The sequence below is a fragment of the Camelus dromedarius genome, chromosome 13 (assembly GCF_036321535.1).
Source record: "Camelus dromedarius isolate mCamDro1 chromosome 13, mCamDro1.pat, whole genome shotgun sequence".
Classification (NCBI taxonomy): Eukaryota; Metazoa; Chordata; class Mammalia; order Artiodactyla; family Camelidae; genus Camelus; species Camelus dromedarius.
In genome coordinates this window covers 27860550-27882087 of record NC_087448.1, presented here as the reverse complement: position 1 = coordinate 27882087, position 21538 = coordinate 27860550, and the positions used below count along the sequence as shown (strand labels likewise).

Here is a 21538-nt window from a genome sequence, read left to right as displayed (position 1 = left end):
AATCCCTGATCAAATCTTTTCCTATCTTTATACCAGGGCAGCTGCCTTATTTTGGTTAAGAGGTTTCTTCCTTAAAAATAGGAATTTTCATTTCCATATGTATTGTAAGTAGTTTTTTTTTCCCCCGTTTCTAGTTTGTCATTTAAATGTATCAAATTTTTATTATCAAGATGTGTTTAATTTTTTAGTGAAGTCTATTGATCTATATCTAATTTCTGGATTCCGTGTCATCCTTAAGAAATTTCTCCTCCGCACAGATTTATAAAAATATTCACCTAAGTCTTACTGTAGTACCTATTATACATTAGTCTGATTCAGTTTTACGAAGCCAAGTCTTAGGAAGATGTATTTGAAATTTCTGAGTATCATTTCTAAAAATACCTCAGGCTGGACAAAGCATAATGCTGTATTAAGGATGATACAGAAGTGGTTTTATCTAAGCTTCCAGAGCAGAATATTACGGAAAGGCAAATCATATACAATGGCTTCATATTTTTAGCAATTAATTTTTATCTCAATCCATATACCTCGGTCCTGCTTTCCAGGCCTGTTTATCCCACAGCTTACTTCTCATCTGTACCCAAATTACTTCCTGGGGGAAAACGGCCTCACAGGTTCCTCTCAAAAATAGCGCAGATTTTTCCCCTTTATTCTACAGCAGATCTCAGTGGGAAGTGATATGTTTACTTTTATTAATTTGATGACTTGAAATGGCAGAGAGGATAGGATTTCTGCTCCCCACTGCAGGAGCTGACATAGAAACAGGTCCTCAAGGGAGGCAGGGAAGTTCTTCATGAAGCTTTTTATGTTGTTTGTTTGCATTTGTTTGTTTTTCTAAGAAAAATATCAAGTCAGATGGAAGCCAAACCAAAAGCTGGTCCACAGTCCTTCTTTGGAAATAATCCATCTTTCCCTCAACACATTTTCAGATGAGCTGAAGAAGATCATAATCATCCTAAGAATTCATTCCTGATGGGTTGAAAGGGGAATACACATTTCATCCTAAAATGATCTGCAGAACTGTGTTATTTCAGTACCGTTTCATGCTCAAATACAGGGAAATGTCAGCATCCTTTCCAATGTTCTGCAGTTTTACAGTGTACACAGAAGAAATCAAAAACATTTAACTTATAAAACTGGTAATCAAAGAATAATTCGGTGTAGGATTCTGCAGTTTATAGAGCTTTTTTAACAAACATTATTCTATTTACTAGTCACAACTTTAGGGTGGGATGGGGATTTTATGGTCTGGGAAGGAACTCAATGTAAATGAACAAATCTAGGAAGTGTAAGGACTTGAACCCGGGACGCCAATCCACTCCCACCCCAGGGCACACAGATCAGCCACCCCAGCACACAGCCACATCCCACTCCCTCTCCCTGCATCCTCCCTTCTTCAAAGCCCAGCATTCACCCACTCCTTGCGACTCATGTCAAAATGCATGTTGTCTAAAGTCTTCACAGACTGCACCCAGACCACTTCCGTTGGGTTAACAATGTATTTATTCTCTCAGTATTTCAACAGTCCATGGTCTTACTATTTTTGCATTCCTGGTAAATCTCTTTTTCTCCCACTTGTAGATAAACCCTCGGAAGAGACTGTTACTTCCTCAAAGATAAAGGCTTTTTGAACTTCCCACAGTGCCTAATGTAAGAGTTAAAACTTTATGGCTAACAAACTGGAACAGTGAAGTTATAGTCCAAAAAACAAAAAACAAGCCATTTTTAAAAGCTCTGCCTGACACTAACCCCGACTTGCTGTCCCTACGCCCACCTGCAGGTGCCCAGACCCGACTGCAGTGCACATGCAAACATCATTACACGCCCAGCAGGGACACAGTGTTCCCAAGACAGGCGGAAGGTTTTTCAACCTGAGAAGGTGGCAATGGTTTCAAGACCCCAAGGTCTGGGGAGTGTCGCGTGGAGGCTTTTCTTTACAAAACAGATTTTTCACAGTGGCTTCTGGCCCAGCAAGTTCTCAAAGGGGGGGGGGGGGAAGGGGAGGCAGGGAAGGAAGAAAAGCACAAAGTCAGCAGAGGAAGGTCCATTCACGCCCAATGATGAGATTCTCAAGCCACCTCCAACACCTTGCCTTCCAGAAAACAAAATGTCAAAGAATAAGCAGGTGAGGGAAGGGGGGAGAGACCCTGCCTTCCCTTCCAAACCCAGCCAAGTCTCCTGTTGAGGAATTTACAGCCCCAGCATCAACTCTGCCATGCTGTCTACCTATGTCTTTATGATATGAGAGTAAAAGGTGTTCACTTTCAAAACTCCAAGCTCCTTCCTCAAGGGAAAACTTCCACAGGCATCTGCTTTTTCCCCTCCACACCAAAAGTCTCCTAGGTACGTTTCTAAACATGGGTGCTTATATCTGTGACCCAGCCAGCTATATGCACCCCAAGGGATGGATTCCCTTTCAACACATGAAGTCACACATTTAGACACGCTAAGCCTGCTGCAAGCATCCATCTTTACAGCCTCAATCACGCACAAGGCAACTCTAGCCTCGCCAATTAAAACCCCCAGGACGCACCAATTTGCTGTACATGAGGCTGCATCAATTTTTCTCTCTTAAGATCATTCCCTGAGATTTAATTGTCAATATCTAACTCATTAACACCGTGGCTCCCCATTTTTAGCATTCTACTTATGTTCTGCAACCTCATGCGTTTTCTGGATAATGAATATATCATGTGATCTCTAAGTTCCAGCGAATGAGAGTGGACTCCCCTTATGATAATGTTGACCATTCCTAACTCCGGGGAAGCCAACTTAAAGATAATGTTTCTTTAAAATAGGAAATGTGTAAGCTGGTCAAGGGTGAGAGATGATCTACAGACTGGGGAACAGTCACGAACACTACCACTGCTGCTCTGTTTTCTTGAACAGAAACATAATTCTTTTCCACGCCATAGTTAATGCATAAGCCAATGCGAAGACCAGAGTCAGCACTATTAGAAGCCTGTTGTGTGCTGCGGGGAGAGGGGTGAGCAATGGAAGGGTAGCACAAGGAAGCCTTTTGACTGTGATAGCAATTAAATACATCTACACATGTGACAAGGCTGCACACAAGCACACAGTAATAAGTGCACATAAAACTAGCAAAATGTGAATAAACTGCAGATTGGACCAATGACTTGGTTTTGATACTGCACTGCAGTTTCGTAAAATGTTACCACTGGGGCCAAATGGGTAAAGGGATACTAGATCTCCCTGTATTTGGGCAGTGCGGTTTGGTTGAGAGAATTCCTGTGAACCAATAATAATTTAAAAATAAATTTTTCTCCAAGCAATTCTCCAAGGAAGACATACAAATGATCAATAGGCACATGAAAAAATGCTCAATATCACTAATTATCAGAGAAATGCAAATCAAAACTACAATGAGGTATCACCTCACACCAGTCAGAATGGCCATCATTCAAAAATCCACAAATGACAAATGCTGGAGAGGCTGTGGAGAAAGGAGAACCCTCCTACACTGCTGGTGGGAATGCAGTTTGGTGCAGCCACTATGGAAAACAGTGTGCAGATTCCTCAAAAGACTAGGAATAGACTTACCATATGACCCAGGAATCCCACTCCTGGGCTTGTATCCAGAAGGAACCCTACTTCAGTATGACACCTGCACCCCAATGTTCATAGCAGCACTATTTACAATAGCCAAGACATGGAAACAGCCTAAATGTCCATCAACAGATGACTGGATAAAGAAGACGTGGTATATTTGTACAATGGAATACTACTCAGCCATAAAAACCAACAACATAACACCATTTGCAGAAACACGGATGCTCCTGGAGAATGTCATTCTAAGTGAAGTAAGCCAGAAAGAGAAAGAAAAATACCATATGAGATCGTTCATATGTGGAATCTAAAAAAAAAAAACAAAACAGAAACAGATACAGAATCATAGACATAGAATACAAACTTGTGGTTGCCAAGGAGGCAGAGGGTGGGAAGGGATAGATGGGATTTCAAAATTGTGGAATAGATAAGCAAGATTATACTGTATAGCACAGGGAAATATACACAAGATCTTGTGGTAGCTCATAGAGAAAAAAATGTGACAATGAATATATATATGTCCATGAATAACTGAAAAATTGTGCTTTACACTGGAATTTGACACAACATTGTAAAATGACTATAAATCAATAAAAAATGTTAAAAAATAAACAAATAAAAATAAATTTTTCAAAAGAAACCTGGTCAGTTGCAAAAACTGTTTGCTATACATACATATACACATTTAGTTGTATTCATTCAATCAACATTTGTTAAGCACATACATTCATTAAGTACAATGGCACTCCACGTGGAGAAGTCACCTAACTATGTGTAGTTCATCCATGTCATAGTCAAGCTTTACATGAAAGCAAATATATTTGCCAATCACCACTCCACTCACAAAATAAATGTTATGTATGACCAGAATACAATGGTCATATTAACCTAAGGTCCACATCATTAGAAATCTCAACCCTGGAGAGAAGTTTTTGCTAAAGGTATTTCTAAATTAAGAGCAAAGAAATGTTCAGTTAAAATAAGTTAACTAACATGATATTGTCAATTAACTATACCTCAATTAAAAAAAAAAAAAGAATCTGACTGCTTTCATAAGAAAAGGGGTTGTGTTTGACTTCAAAACCTCAATGTTTCTTTTAAATTGCTTTTTGAGATATGTCTTTGAAAATGCTATTAAAATTATTCAAGTTAAATTTACTGCTTAGTTTAAAACATGTAAAACTGAAGGCTAATAATCTCCTGAGGGGAGAAAGTGATTAATATTATTAAAATTTAAATATCAATAGCAAAAAAAGAATATTAACCTCGAATAGAGGTTACTATTTTTCAAAACACAGCTATGGATTCACTTCACATATGTAATGTGCTTTCCTGGAAAAGTTTTGTAAAAGCGAACAATTTCATTTTAAATCAACATGATGTGTTATTTTTAATCAATATGATCTTTTATTTAAGATCTTTTATTTCTTCCTGATTCTGATCAATTTTCAATTAACAATATGTCAATATCTTAATTTAACTTTTCAATCTCTCTGCCAAGTTGACCGAATCAGATCTTTGGGTTCCCTGGTACTTCTAACATTCTATCTAGAAAATGCTACACAAGAAAACATTCTGTAAAAAATTTAAAATTAAAAAAAAAATGCCATCATTATGTTTTGGCCTTATTAAAGATTTACTACAAAAATATTACTCTTGGAAATAGGAGAAAATAAAAAGTAAAGGACCAACATTAGCTTTCAAAAACATAATGCAATTACGAGAAAGATGGTAATTCTACAGATAGCTGTAGCCTCAGGTTGAACAATCAATCTTTGGACCCAAGAGGGCAGAAGCAAAGACAGCAATGCTGATAACACAAAACTGTTCATTTACACCCAATACCACCTGTGATGCCCCAAAACTTTCACGCATGATCTATCGTTCAAAAAACCAACATAAAACAATACCTTACAGTCAATGTATAAAGTACACAGCAGACTTGTTCAAAAACCAAACTCATGAGAACAAATCCTCTCATCACAAGGGAACAAATTTTTCTCTTCTCTTTTTCTGTGTGCTGTTTCTTTTTATTGTATCTGTATGAGCTGATGCTACATAAACTTACAGCAATAATCATTTCACAATATATGCAAGTCAAACCATTATGCTGTATACCTTAAAATTATAAAGTGATGTATATAAATATATATCTCAATAAAACCAGGGGGAAAAGGAGATGTAGGCAAAATTAACAAGACTTACTATTTTATAGAATTTTTACTGTTTCTCTGTTAAATAAGATATATTTTACCCAAAAAGAATTATCAAGTGACATTAAACAGATCTCAATAAATGATTAAAGATACCAAGTTAAGAGACTGAAAGTATTTTTTATTTTGAAGATGTCATTTCTCTCCAAAAAAAAGTCACATCAATTCAGAGCAATCCCAATAAAAATCCAAAAAGGGTTATTAATTTCTGTTTGTTTTCTGGAACCTTATAAGCTAATCAAAAATATGATCATAATTATAAAGAGCCAATAAAAACCAAGACACTCTTACAAAGAGGGGAAAAAAGCTCTCATGAATGTCAAAAATTGAGCATAATGTTAAACAGATATTCTACTGAAAGAATTCAACTACAGGTATCATATACTGAAATATACAAATGGTAAATTGGACATATGGGGTCCTTAATTTACACTTTCCCTAATAAACAGTCATTGGAATATCGTGACTGAAAACTTAATCTGCCAGAGGCTATGGGAACAACTCATCACTGCTTCACTTATATTTTTTCTGAGTCTACCATGTACCAGGCGTGGTGCCAAGTGCTAGAAACTCAACAGTGACCCAGAGCAGACAGGATCCAGGCCATCACGGAGAGCATCCACCAGGAAGCAAGGGACGCCCCAAGCCGCCTGTGCAGGAAATACAGGACTGTGCGATGCAGACCACCCACCGCTCCTGCCCCAAGTGGCTGCTCTGAACATCTGCAGTCCTGGATGGGGACACAGGATTCCAGAGACCTCGGGAGTCTCCATCTAGCCAAGAGCAGTTTCAGGAATGAAGTGGGCTCCCAGCACTAAAAACTCAGTGCCAACATCAGTATACTGACAACTTCTCTTCCTTATTTTCCAACCACTTAAGATTGAATAAGAGGCTGTTAGAATACCGCATTTAGACACACTGAATGTACTACGTAACCAAGCTGTTGTTATTAATAGCACTTTCTTCACAACTCCTTTAAGGAGCTGTCCCTTCTCCTTAACCACACATCCTTTAAATATTAAGTCATACGACCCCAGTTTTCAACAGCTGAGGGGGTCAGAACATGAGCATCACAATAACCCTTGCCTCAGCAAAGAAGGCTAGAATGCAAACCAGCTCTCCTGACGTCCATCCACCTTCTCCAAAGTCTCCCTGACTTAAAAAAGCCTGACATCATCCTTCACCCCACTTCCTCCAGCCAGACCTTTCCCGTAAGTCCCAAGTCCTAGGGGTCCTGAGAATGACTCTCAAATTGCTCCCTCCTTTTCCATGCTCACTGCCACAACAATAGTCCAGAGTGGCATTAAGTTCACATAACCTCGAACCACATCATGAAAATTATTCCCCACCACGTACACACCTGACCCAACAACCACACTCGACTCTCGTGTATACCATCCCTCCCGAGCACCTCTGCCCACTGGCTCATTTCTCCTCAAATATCTCCCACAGGAATCCCATCTTCACAACCTAGCTCGAAAGCCACTTCCTCAAAGAAGTCATGTCCTAATCCTCTACCGTCTCCGAAACATCCCCCTACCAATATCTTGTACCACTCACATGCCTTGCGATGGAGTTATTCACCTGAGCGCTTCCTATCGAAGTATTTTACATAAGGATAAGGCTTGCTTTGTCCTATCCAGTTCAAGGATGTGTTCTGTGAACACTGTGCCTCAGATGGGACACTGTATACAGGAGATGATCAATAAGTATGTATCAAGTGGAACTGACCTTGAGCAACCATGTTAAAATACTGACATTCTCAAATGCAAGCACCATGTACATGGGGCTAAAATTTCAATGCATGGGCAGACAAGAACTGTAGTAGCTCAAGTGATAGATTAGAGGAAACTGTTATTTTCTAAAACTCGTTCTCAAAGTCACAAACATCCACAGCTCAATTTCAGGAAAAAAGGATCCAAAGTCAAAGATATGACAATAAAATTTCCCAGGATCGCTGAATTACACACACGTACTCCTCAAAGGAGTGGGGAGACGTCAGGGTAGGACAGTACAGTTTTTATAGCAGTCCTTTGAGTCAGAATGCCTTGGTCCAAACTTGCGTTGTTATCGTGTGAATGCAGTGAAAATATATAAATTATCTGTACCATAATTTCATCACCTGCAAAATAAAGATTATGACATAGTACCTCCTTCATATAAAACATGTGTATGCCAAATCAGTGCTATGTAAGTGTTTGCTATTATTATTTTCTATAATGTATATGATTTATTCATAACTTAAATATTTAGAATGAGGTTATCTCCTGGCTAATTCTTCATAGATAAGGTCTGAAGTGCAATGAACAGCATGAGGGCCCAATCCTGAAAATGGATCTGACTGGGAGCATCTCCCCCAGCCAGGCAACAGTCCACTTTTTTACTGTAACAATGATATCAAAAGGTCAGAGGGTCCCACAGACTGCTAAAAAGAAGCAAACCCAGAATAGGATGTCTGTTTTGATCCAGCAATACTGAACAAGTGGGAGTTAGGGCCATAGGCATCCTGGTTACAGCCTGAGTTTGAACTGACTGAAAGACTTTAATGGATTGCTGAGTCTTAACATCAATTAGGTAAGACCTGATAAGTATGTCCAAAAGGGTAATAAAATAATTCCAAAGGCCCTCATAAATATGTAACATTAAATATTTGCAATGTGTCATTCAATCTAACAGATAAGATCTATGCTTCAGAGAACAGGAACTCATAAAGCATTAAATGAATATGAGCAAAGCATTAACTGAGGCACAAATTAAAACCGAGACAGCACAATGATCTCTATGGGCAGGAAGACTTTCTAGTGCCTAAATATCCCAGGGGACACAGCAAAGAAGGAAGAAATAAAGTAAGAATCAGAGGTTCAAGAAAGCAGCACAGACTAATCAGGATTTTTCTCAAGACTGTCCAAATACAAGGGGAAAAAAAAAAAAAGAAAAGAAAGGTACAAATAAGATTCCATGCATGATAAGCAACGTCTGACTAATTGACTGAAAAACCCCTCCACAAGGTTAAACAGAGATTCCCTTCGTGAAATACTACTTTTTCAGTAAGTCTGTAAACTTGAAAGATTGGATGAAATAGGGGTCTAGCACAGCTCAAGCTTTTCTAATTAGTCCACTAATGGCCAGAAAGAAAATAAAATTAAGATCCCCATCCTTTGACAAATTAAACTATTTCAAACATCAAAAATTAATGTACTCAGATGCTTCAAAGAATAGAATATGTTTGGTGATGACTAAATAAGGGTATGGGGAAGGAGGACAAGGACAAGATAATCCACAGTAGGCTGATGGGGAGCCAGTCTCTCCGTGAGAACACGGGAGCAATGAAACAGACAACAGAACTCATTCCGACACCTCTGCAGACATCCCTGCAAACACACGGCAGGAAATTAATGTGTGCGTGTGCGTGTGCGTGTGCGTGTGTGTGTGTGTGTATGCACTCTCTGCTTTCACAAAGGGTTCAGTGTTTCTTCGTATTTTACTAAAATATAGTAAATCCAGGTTATACAATTGTCTTGCTCCTTGACCACGACAATCAGTAAAAGCTACTAATCTTTCATTTCTAAAGAGCACTGATTAATTGATCAAAAGTAGTATGTACTGTGCAAAGACATAGCGGGTTTCAATTTTCTTCTCAGGAAGAGTTCCTGGAGCAAGGTTTGCATTTCTCTCTTCAAGGTAGTATTTATGGTTTCAATAAAGACAAAAATGTAAAAATTGGGCTATGGATTGTGTTATAATACACGAGCCAAGTACTCACAGCAATTGCTGTTTGGGTTGAAAGAAGAGAGAACATTACATCCATTAAACACTCCTCAAGGGCTCCAAGTGTACCAGTAATCTTGTTAGGAATTTTGCATCTAGTCTTATTGTCACCAATAATATACAATACTCTTTAGCTGATCATATTTCATTTTATGTGTTTTTGGCAAACTGCAAAAAAAAAAAAAAATGATGTGGTCAATCAATGAATAAGACCCCCAGTCAGAATATTAATAAAAACCCTTACACTTTGCCTTTAGATAAATGACTCAGGAGAGGGCCCAGGAAAATAAACCACCTCACAAAAATACCAGCGAGAGAAAAACCTATCGGTCCGCAAACTGCAGAGGAATGGAAGAGAGGCTACCCAGAAACGCAGCCTCCTGTTTCGCAAGCTGACGCAATTGCTTCTACCGTCTTCCATTAACACCAGCTTTATTTGCAATCTCCAATTCTACATCTGTAAAATGGGATAATAAGAATGCCCTGGGAGCAACAAGACATACTATGTACCCAGATCTTGGTTTCTAATACCATCCCCCGCCCAGTAACAGGAACCAGGTCTCCCCGGAAAATTGGCTGATTCTAGGACTAACACAAGAGATAAACAAGATGAGTATGTAGCATCTTATAGTGACAGAAAGGAGAGAAGGGGAGCAGAGGGGAGGGAAGAGAAGGGAAGGGCAGGGCAAAAAATCACACAAAAACATAACAAAGGGGTTTGTCAAAAGGATACAAAGACCAACTAAAAGAGTTCCCAACGGCCAAGGCTAGAACAGTCTGAGGAACAAAATAAAGTAGCATTACATTACAGTCCAAAGTATAAAAGAACTAGCCGTGAGTCTATACTAATATAAATGTGTAGATAGATAAAAATAGACAGTAGATAAATAAGGGAAAGAGACAAATCTCATGCACTAAAGAAGTCAAAATAATTCCTATGTATACTTCGCCCTCCAAGATGTGGAGCACAAAGGCCCCCTCCTCAAGCGCAGGGAACACGAAGTAACCTTCCAAGGAGTAGCAGTAAGGGATGCGGGAAAGAGGGTCACATCACAGAGGGAAAGCTAGCAAACCCGACCTCAGCCAGGCCATCAGGGTCAGCATCAACAGTGACAAATCACCTGGATAGTGTCTACGACTGACCTGACGTGACAGCAATGGCCCTTTAGCTCCACGGTCCTTCTCTGAAAAACCTGTAACCCCAGACTAATCATGAGGAGGACATCCAACAAACACAAACTGAGAGACATTCTACAAAATATTTGGCTGGTAGGCCTCAAACTGCCAAGGTCATCAATGACAATGAACATTTGAGAAACTCCGCCACAGCCAAGAGAAGCCAAAGAGACATTACCATGAAAGGCAGTGTGGAGGGGCGGGATGGAATCCTGGAACAGGAAAAGGACAGGGGGTAAAAACTGAAGAGGCTGGAATCAAGTACGTACTTTTCCAGGAATGTACCCATATTGGTTCACTAGTGGTAATAAATACACCACACTAATGTAAGATCCTAGGAATAGGGGGAACTGGGTGCGGGGTGTATGAACTCTGTCCTATCCTCACAGTTTTTCTGTAAAGCTAAAGGTTTTAAAAAATAATTTTTGAAAATGCCTGACTCACCTTCTCCACAAGGCTAATTCTTTTTTTAAAAGTTTATGGAAGGGGCGTTATTGCTCAATGGATATAAAGTTACAGGAACACAAAATGAGCAAGTTCTACAGATCTGCTGGACAATACAGGACCTACAAAAATAGTGTCGTGCACTTAAAACTATGTTAAGGGAGTACGTCTCATTTTAAGTGTTCTTACCATTTAAAAAGAAATGCAAAGGGACACAAACTCTTGGGAGGGGATGGCTATGTTCATTACCTTGATTATGGTGATGCGTGCATACACCAACAGGCGTTCAAACTCATCAAATTATATGCATTAAATATGTGCAGTTTTTTTGTATGTTGTACCTCAATAAAGCTATTTTAAAAGTTTACAGAAATACTTTGTTTGTTCACAGGCTCCAACAACCATATTTTTTAAATGTGTTTTTTAAATGATACCTCTCCATTTGTTTTGCAAAAGAGACAGCATATTCCATTTCACTTTGAGGAGCTCTTAGAGATTTGTTTTTCCACCTGATTTAAAAAAAAACACTGGGATCAACCATGAGGCTGGGTGGGGCCTTGAGAGATGCTCACAGGAGAAAAAGAAGAGTTACTTGTAAAGATTACAAATTAGAAATGAATCATATAAGGCTGTTTGTTGGGTGGGAAGGGATAGAATGGGATTTCAAAACTGTAGAATAGATAAACAAGATTATACTGTATAGCACAGGGAAATATACACAAAATCTTATGGTAGCTCACAGAGAAAAAAATGTGACAATGAGTGTGTATATGTCCATGTATGACTGAAAAATTGTGCTGAACACTGGAATTTGACACAACATTGTAAAATGATTATAAATCAATAAAAAGTGTTTAAAAAAAACTTTAAATATGTAATCATGTACATTAAGTTGCCAAATACCCATAAAAACTATTAGCTCATTAAACTGTGCACAGTCATTTAAATGAAAAAAACAAAAGGCTGTTTGTTTCTTAACTACAATTGACAGTCTGCTCAGATACATTATAACCACTCTAATAAGGAATGTTTAATTATTACTAGTAGAAATGATCTCTACTTAGAAAACATTATTATGATTTTTTTTACCGCACATATTTTCATCTGATCATCTTACTACCACACTATATATAGGCAAAGAATATTTTGTACTTATGTACTACACCATTACAGGTATTAATTTTATTTTTTATCTCTTTATTGTCATAGATTTGTCTAATAAATAAAATGAATAAAGTTACTCATTTTAACACTCATTGCTTTCTTTGGAAAGAACTACTGAAAAACAGAAAAAACAAGAAATTAACACATGTATTATTTTTTACATCATAGTAATATGAAGCTTAATTATATATAACGCAACTGGACATACACTTATCTTCCCAGCATCTTCTTGGAACCAGCCCTCCTTCAACACAGAGAAATTCGGCTTAGTCCGTGTGTTTGGGTACCTGGTCTAACTGATCTGAGCATTCTCCCCCAGTCACCTTTGATTGGTTTAGGGAACAGGTGACAGGGACAACTGTTAAGTTATCAGAAAAAGTGCTTGCTCTTCCTCTGAGAATATAAAATGTCTTTATGATAGAGGCAAGCAGCAGTCAGGCTGGGGCCACATTTTAACAGTGTGAGATTAAAGCAAGCAGAAGCCACAAACCTGACAAGTGAATAGCAAAAGAGTTCTAATGACACAATTTAAACTGCTGCGCGGAGCAGGACTTTAAAACAGCTTCATTTCTTAGATGAACCCATTCCCATAAGCCAATAAACTATATACCTGCTTTTAATCAAGCAAGTTTGAGTTGGTGTAGCAGTTAAGATTGGGTTTTGCTGCAAATGTCAGCAAACCCAGGACAGCAGCTTAGACGTGACTGCAGTTTCTCTCCCTAGCACTCAGAATGCAAGTCAGGAGTCAGAATGGAAGCTCTGCTCTCCCGAGTCTTAGAGAACCGCACACGTTTCAGCTCACAGCACCACCATTTCTAGGGTCTGATACCCTCTCACTGGTACAATATGATAGCCAGACCTCCTGCCATTGCATCCACATGCCACACGACAGAAACAGAAAGGAGGAGAATGTGGGGGAAAGGGAATGCACTAGGTGACTTCATAGGTGGGTTTGTAGCAGCCACTTACATCTCACTGTCTGGAACTCACTCGGCCACATCCAGAGGCTAGAAAATGCCAGTCATCTTTATTCTGGACAGCCAGGCACACAAGTCAAAACTCTATTGCTATAGAAGAAGGGAAAAAGTTCGCCTATTGTGGGAATATCAGCCCCTGCCAATCAGATTTCTGTAATTTCCAGCCAAGACAACATATATAAATCATATGCTACAGAACAGGTGTTCTTTCAATGACTGTAATGTAGAAGAGAAGAGAGAAAATTTAAGGCATTAAATCATTGTAGTACTTATGTTTGGGGAATTCCATACAACAATGACACACAGTTAAGAATCTAGAAATAACAACATCTAATTTCACAATTTAGAAAATTAAAATTTTGAGAATAGAGCTTTATCATGTGGCCCAAAGTGGTTAACATAAGGATATAATAATTCAACAAGGAATTCAAACTATAATATATAAGGAAATTCTATGAAGTAAAAGACAAGAAACTCAATAGAAAAATGTGGTATAAACATATGGATAAATGACTGACAGAAAGGGAAATTCAAATGGCCAACAAGAATATGACTTTTGGATAAAGAAAAAGCAGATTGATCATACACATTGACTTTCAGTCTCTCCACAATTCAAATAAAATGAGAGGTAATAGATTTTTCTTTTGGCACAGAATGTGAAATGAGTCAATAACAGCAGAAAAAAAAATTTGGAAAGTCAAGAAAGCAGATGGAAGAAAGGTAAATGATTTAGCAGACCCTAGAAAGCTCAACGAGGCTAAGCCAGTGGTGAAGGAAACTGAGAAGCACTCTGACTTACCCAACCAAACGTTCCAGAATCTGGGAAGCTGTCAGCTCCATTTGACTCTTGAAATGTGAGTAAAATTTAGCTAAAACAAGGGGAACTGGTTGATAATCCCTCTAAGAATTAGAGCTGCAGATGTCCTGCATCACTGAACACAGATGACTGCTCTCCCGAACCCTAGAAGACCAGTGATTTACTCTCTGGACAGAGGAAAACATGGGGCCTCTACTGAGAGGCCAGGACACTGTGTGGGTGAGGGAATCACGCAGCGAACAGGGTGAGGGGGGAGAAGAGTGTTGAGATGTCCAGTTCTCCTCCCATTCAGGTAGCAAACTGCTGCCTGGCCTATACCTGTAGGCAGCAGTCCGAAACGTCTTTCATGAGAACCTAGTAAGCCCTAGAATCAAGCCTAAACACATTTCTTGCCATGAGGGGCTCAACACACAGTGGTCCAAGCCAGATGATGCTGCTCTGAAGCCCACATTCCAGCAGAGAGCTTACAGGAAGCTGTTTAGCGTTCCAATCAGAGATTAGAGAGATGATGAACGCATTCATAAAACAAGAAGAGGATGTCATTAAAAAAGTGTTACTGCAAGAACAAGTGTTTTTAGAAATTAAAAATACAACAGTGAAAAAAATGAAGTAAAAAGATGGAAAGATGATGATGACCCAATCTTTCTGAAAACAGAACAAAAGGCAAAATAAGAAGAAAATTGGAATTGAAGCCCAGGATGTTCAACACGGGAAGATAAGCGTGAAAGAGAGAACAGAGAAAACAGAGATGAGGAAGCATCAACCAAACATGACCCTCCGGCTCCCCAAACTCATTCCCTGAACTGAACAGATAATGAAAATCAATTCTGAGGTAGTGCTCTTTGCAACAAACAGTATTCCTAGATACTTTTTTTTTTGAGCCTTACATACTTATTTAAACATTCATTTTTAAGTACACACAAAATGTGCTGTTTCACAGCTGCACAGCCATGAAATATATGGAGAATGGATGCAAAGAATCCATGGCAGATACATAGAGGTGGTGCTAATGGGTGGGGGTAGGGAACACAAGGAAAGGGGGGGCCCTGACAGAGCTTGCTCTCTGAACTCAATAAATGAGTCAATTTGGGTAACAAGAGATTTCTGTATTTGAAAAAGAATTTCCCTAAAACAAGGATTTAAGTTGACTGAGGGGCAGAACTAGCTGAGTACCCTGCAAAATTTGATGAAATCGGATCAAACCAAGGCATATCCTAGAGCAGCCGAGAAAACCTGCACCAAGAAGACATTTCCACAAGATTCCAGAGGGAGAGAAACAGCAAAGGGGACGGGGGAGGAAAGGCCATCGACAAAAGTCCTGGGAATCCTAACAGCATCCAAATGCAAGCTGGAGTGGAGGAATGCCTTCAAAATCCACCCCCCTAAAAAAAAAATCACATCCAAGCCGCAATTCCAGACCCAACTACACCATCAACCAAATACAAAAGTAAAGATGCCAGATGTCAAATATTTACCTTTCCTACAAAGTCCTGCCTCAGAAAGGAGGCGATGCAGAGCAAAGAAGGAGGTAAAAAGAGGAGGAGGAGGAGGAGATAAGGGGGTGGAGGGCTCAAGGGAGAGGGCAGACCTGGTAGGTTGGGTCCCCAGGACCAGAGCTGTGCACAAGGCAGAGCAGCACCAAAGGCCCCAAGAAGGACCTGACAGAACAGCTCAGGAATCTGAATGCACAGAAGGGAGACTCAGACAACTCAGGGACTGGAGCAGTGATAAGAATGATAAGCAGAGAAAAGAAACAAACAAAATTAGACAATTAAAATGTACAACAGGGGGCTGGGAGGTAGAGTTCAGTGGTAGAGCATGTGCTTAGCATGCATGAGGTCCTGGGTTCAATCCCCAATGCCTCCTCTGTTAAGCGGGGAAAAAATAAAATTAAAAATAAATTATTTTTTTAATTACAAGAAAGGAAAAGTAAACATTGTACACAGTACAGCTGTGAGTAGCATCTCCAAAGGTGTCAACACTTAATGTTGATTGAACCAAAGCTGACACAACTATATGGGAGAGACAGCAAAGCTGTGTGTTTGGTGGGGGTCACGGAGTAGAAAAGGGCTAACTGCCTGTACTGCACACTGGAAGTCCAAAGATAAGGACGAACACTAGAGGAAACAAAAAGAAAGAAAAAGCAATGTGTATGAATTATTTAGAGATACAAAGTTTAAAACTCAAAAGCGCCTGTACAACAGTTGAGAGGAGTTCCTCACTGGATGGAAAAAAACAAAGAATTGCTGCTGCTGCTTAACAAGCTGTGTTGGTCAATTTGACTGTATAAAACGATGTGTGCTGGGGGGAGGGTGTAGCTCAGTGGGAAAGTGCATGCTTAGTTAGCATGCACAAGGTCCTGGGTTCAGTCCCCAGTACCTCGATTAAATAAATAAACAAAAATAAAAAATAAATTAAAAATTTCAAAAAAATGAAATGATGCATGAAAAATCTTGATGAAAACTAAAAAACAGAATGAAGACTCCCAAGAGAAGTGGGGGGGCATTCCATGTAGAGTGACGGACACTGAGGAGACCTAATGTGTGTCAGGGGCCACGTGGAGTCACAGGAGCCAAGACTAAAAACTCACGGAAGACCAACCACAAGGTGGTGGTCGGGCTGGATGCGGGGGCACAATTCACACAAGAGGAGTTTGCTTTATACCACAGGTGACGTGAAGCCATTAGGAGATTCTGAGCAGAGGACCCACGTGACAATTGTAGGAGGATGAACCTGGCAGTGCTGAGCAAGGGGGATAGGGGTCACAGGCAGACATTCCAGTCAGAAGGATTCTTCAACAGTTCAAGTAAGAGTTAACAAGGGTGTGAATTTCCATAAAGGCAAAGGACGATATAATGAGGGAAGGAGAGTGGGAGAAAGGCTTAAACTCACTAGAAATCAAGGAAATACACATCAAAATAACAACCTATTATTTTATACATATCAGACTGGTGCAAAAACAGAAAGGAGGATAATACCAAGTTTTTGCAGTGATTTATTTGGGAAAAGGGAAAAAATTTATTTGAAGTATAGTCAGTTTACAATGTGTCAATTTCTGGTGTACAGAATAATGTTTCAGCCATGCATATATGTACATATATTTGTTTTCATATTCTTTTCGATTTTCATTATAGGTTGCTACAAGATACTGAATATAGTTCCCTGTGCTATATGGAAGAAATTTGTTGTTTATCTATTTTATATCTAGTAGTTTATATTACAAATCTTGAACTCCCAATTTATCCCTTCCCACCCCCTTCCCTCTCAGTAACCATAAGTTTGTTTACCATGTCTGAGTCTGTTTCTGTTTTGTAGATAAGTTCACTTAGTGACTTCTTTTTTGTTTTTTTAGATTCCACATATGAGTGGTATCATGATATTTTTATTTCTCTTTCTGGCTTAACTTTACCTAGGATGATGATCTCCAGGTGCATCCATGTTACTGCAAACAGCATTATTTTATTCTTTTTATGGCTGAGTAGTATTCCACTGTAAAAATATACCACAGTTTCTTTATCCAGTCATCTGTTGATGGACAGTTAGGTTGTTTCCATGTCTTGGCTATTGTACATGGTGCTGCTGTGAACATTGGGGTGCATATATCTTTTCAAACTAGAGTTCCCTCTGGATATATGCCCAGGAGTGGGATCGCTGGATCATACGGTAAGCCTATTATTAATTTTGGGAAAAGGGAAATTTTTACACACAGCTGGTGGATGTTTAAATTAGTACAGCCATTATGAAAAAATAAATAAAAATATGGCAATAACTTGAGACATTAAGTATGTTTAAGCTCTATACGATCAGTCTTCATAAGGACATGTGTTTGGAAAGGTTTAAGGCAACACGATACTAGTGGGAGTTGAAGGCATTTGAGGTACACACTAGGGAATGGAAAACTAAGACATGGTAGGTAAATGTTATGGAATACAATAGAAGCAAGAACAAACAGCAAATTAGATAAAACTTAAAAATACATTGTTGGGTGAGAACTGTAAGAAAAAGAAATAAGTTTTATAGCACAGAATCACTTGTGAAAATTAACCACATATGCATACAAACATCACTGACAACTCTACAAGGACTCGTGAACATCCAGGGACAAACTTCAGGCATGTTGGAATGCGTGTGTGGCTGGTAGTGAGGAGCAGGGTGTGACAAAGAGAAGAGGAAGCAAGAGGGGACTGAAGGTAAAGGAAGAAAACGAGTGAAGCAAAAGAGGAGGCTTCCAGGTACCAGTAAGGGAGGTGGAGCATGAACTGAGGATATGATGAACTCAACTGTCTGCATCAGAGGATCAAAAACACCCTCACCACTCAGCATTAAACCCCACTCCCAAAGAGAAAGAGACAGAGAACTGGGATGAAGGAGAAAGAAATACAGTGCTGTCAAGTTTTTAAAAAGGAAAAAAAAAAAAAGATTTTGAATCAGAAGACATAGATTCCAAGTCTGGTTCCCAACAGATGTATGACCTAAAACGATTATGTATTTTACCTTCTATGTCTCATTTTCCTTATGTATTTAAAAAAAGATACCGTAATTTCTTCTCAGAGTAACTGTGAGGATTAAACTATAACATCTTCTATAAATGTCACGTTGCTTTTAAGCCCAGAAACTGGAAAACAGTCTACATTTAAAGTGGTCCTTATTTGGCATCACAAATGTGGTCCATGAGGAGTGGGTATAGCTCAGTGGTAGAACGCGTCCTGGGTTCAATCCCCAGTACCTCCATTAAACACACACACACACACATGTGATCCACACCGTGCAGGTCTCTCTAGGACAGAGTGCCACAAAGCAGCAAGCCCATGGTGCCCACCTGCTGCCCACTAGATAATTCTGGGAATTACATTTTTGAGTCAATTATTGTTAAGATTTTTTTTTTAAGTTTTCTAATAGTCCCACTCTTGCGAAGACTACTTCTACTGAAAATAAGTTTCCTGACACTCCATGGGAAGGAAACAAAAACAGGTCCATTTGTCAAAGCTGAGAAGCAAGTTAATAGCCAAGGAAGTAGATTATTGACCCTGCCCAACATCACACCCACGGTCTTAGCGTGGATCTCATCACAGAGAAGTAAAAATGGGAGAATCCTTTCCCCAAAGCAAGTTTCTATTCCAGTTTCCTAAATATTAAAGTCAGTGCCACTTGGACATCACGGCCCTGAGTAAACAATCAAGGACAATGGAAAGGAATCCCCTCTACATAATATCACCTCTCCCGGAATCTGTCTTTTTCTCCCATTGCCAGAGCTGAGAGAGGAAGGTGGAGGGCAACCCGCTTTCTCTCCCTTGCATAAAATCTGCTCATTTCTGCCTCGCAAACTTCCAAAATCCTCCACTCCTCGGCTGTTAGGCCTTTCCTCAAAATCTCTGCCTATCAGTCTTAGTTTCCCTCAAGAACTGCTGGAGCCTCCTGGCTGCCCCACACTCTACCTCCACCCACAGCCTTACCAGCAATCATTAAAAAAGCACATGCACATTAGCTTACACCTAGTGCGGAGAAAGCCACTGTATCAGGAAACTCTAGTATCTAGACTTTTTTTGACTATTTATTTACAAAGAGCATCTTCAGATACTTGCTATCATAACTGAAAATACCTAAAATAATTAAGGATGGATTATGCATCAAAGTACATTTAACTTATTATCTAAGCTAATTCTATTAAATATAATAGCTATATAGAAAAAAATTTCATTTGCCATTTGTGGTGAAAAACTGACTGTATTCGAAACATAATTTATACTTAATACATATTCCTTGTAAAAGATAGAACTTCACTTTCCATAAAACTGTAAGAATCACGACAGCAAGTAGCACCACCAACCACTATCGATAGTACTAATACCCCTAGTACTAATAATATAAGACTAAACATACTACTAACAATATAATAAACAACAGTAAGGATTATCATGTGTCGGGCACTATACAAAGTCCTTTCCACGTATTAATTCATTTAATGCTCTCTGCAACTCTCTGAAGTAGGGCTAACATCCCTATTTCATAGAGAAGGAAGCTGAAGTAGAGAGAAGGCAAAGACTGCCCACAGTCACAAGCTCAGAAAGCAGTGGAACAGGATGTCAAACACAAGCAGTCAGAGGCTGGAGCTGTCACCACTCAACACACTGCCCCCACCGGCTTCATAACAGCCAAAGGACGCTTTATGAAAAGGTGGAGGTTCCCCACCTGGGTCCCGGACCTCACACACAGTAGACATTCAGTAGGTGTAGAAAGAGTGGTTATAAACTTAAATTATTGCATAAACCTCTTTGGACAAGAAATGTGTTAACAATATTGTTTAAAATTCGATGAGTACACTGTTGAGAAGGAAGATGTGGTGGAGGAAAAGTAGAAAATCTTTCGGCATGTTTGCATTTTGGTCACAATGAGAGGTAAAGTGGGACCTAGAGACTCATATTCATTGAAAAACTGGTGAACAAACTCACTTGGTGGGACTAGTGATTACAGAATATTGCTATAAACATTTAAAGGTAGATTTACTGGTTACAAGTAAGAAAAGTAATTTGTTATAATTTTTTATATAAAATCCCAATCCCAGTAAACTTTTCCATGTAATCCATCATTTAAAATATGATTAAGGTATGTTAGATTTGAAAATGATCCAGAACATCTTCAATGGGTATTTCAGATGACTCACAGTATGAAAATTCTTAAAACCAAAGAGGATTAAAAAACAAAACAAAGTCCACCCCTCACTCCAAAAACTAACCACCACCAGGCTAGTCAAAACAGCTAGGGCAATTCATAAAGAGAAGTCAAAGCAACTAATTCAGAGTGATTGTTTAAACTTCCAGACACTCTGGCCAGGAATAATTTATACATGACACAGAATTTTTTTTTTTTTTAAGTTAAGGGCCCTGTTGTCAGGAGCTGGAGTTTTTTTTTTTTCCATCAGCAACTAATACCACCGAGAATGCACTTCCTGAGGTCTGCGTCAGCTCCCCTGCAGGGGGCCAAGTCCAAGACCTGCCACTGATGGGAGAAGCAACCAAGGAAGCACGGCGAAGGGGACACTTGGCTTTAAGATGACAGAACACAAGGCAACTCTGGGACTGGCCAAGCTCACATGACTCATTTTACAAATGAGAAAAGAACTCATGACTCACCCAGGAGCACGCAGCTAATGAGAGACAACTTCAAGATCAGAGCCCAGGGCCCTTCTCAGGGCTGTGCTGCCTCCCTGGTCATGTAATGTTTCAGTGTTCTGAACATACCAGACTGCCAGTGTATTTTACTGACGACATCAATTTAGGGGCTTTTAGATAAACTCTGGACAGCATACTTTTCATCCTTGATAGGAACAGATTCTGTTTCTCAAACAGCTTGTTCCTTATTTCCCAAAGTAAAAACAAAAGGTTTATGTCCATGATCTTATTAAGAAAAATGAC

General features: G+C 39.2%; 1 protein-coding gene across 14 annotated transcripts in view; it reads right to left on the bottom strand.

Annotated features, from left to right (window-relative positions):
• Nucleotides 1-21538, bottom strand: part of KLF12 (KLF transcription factor 12) — a 507694-nt gene that overhangs the window by 307399 nt on the left and 178757 nt on the right. The window contains exon 2 of one of the 14 annotated variants that reach the window (XM_064493089.1): nt 9544-9716. The exons of the other annotated variants lie outside the window; for them this stretch is intronic. The gene's annotated coding sequence lies outside the window, so the exon portion shown is untranslated. The remainder of the gene's footprint in view (nt 1-9543; nt 9717-21538) is intronic. 14 annotated transcript variants of the gene reach the window in all.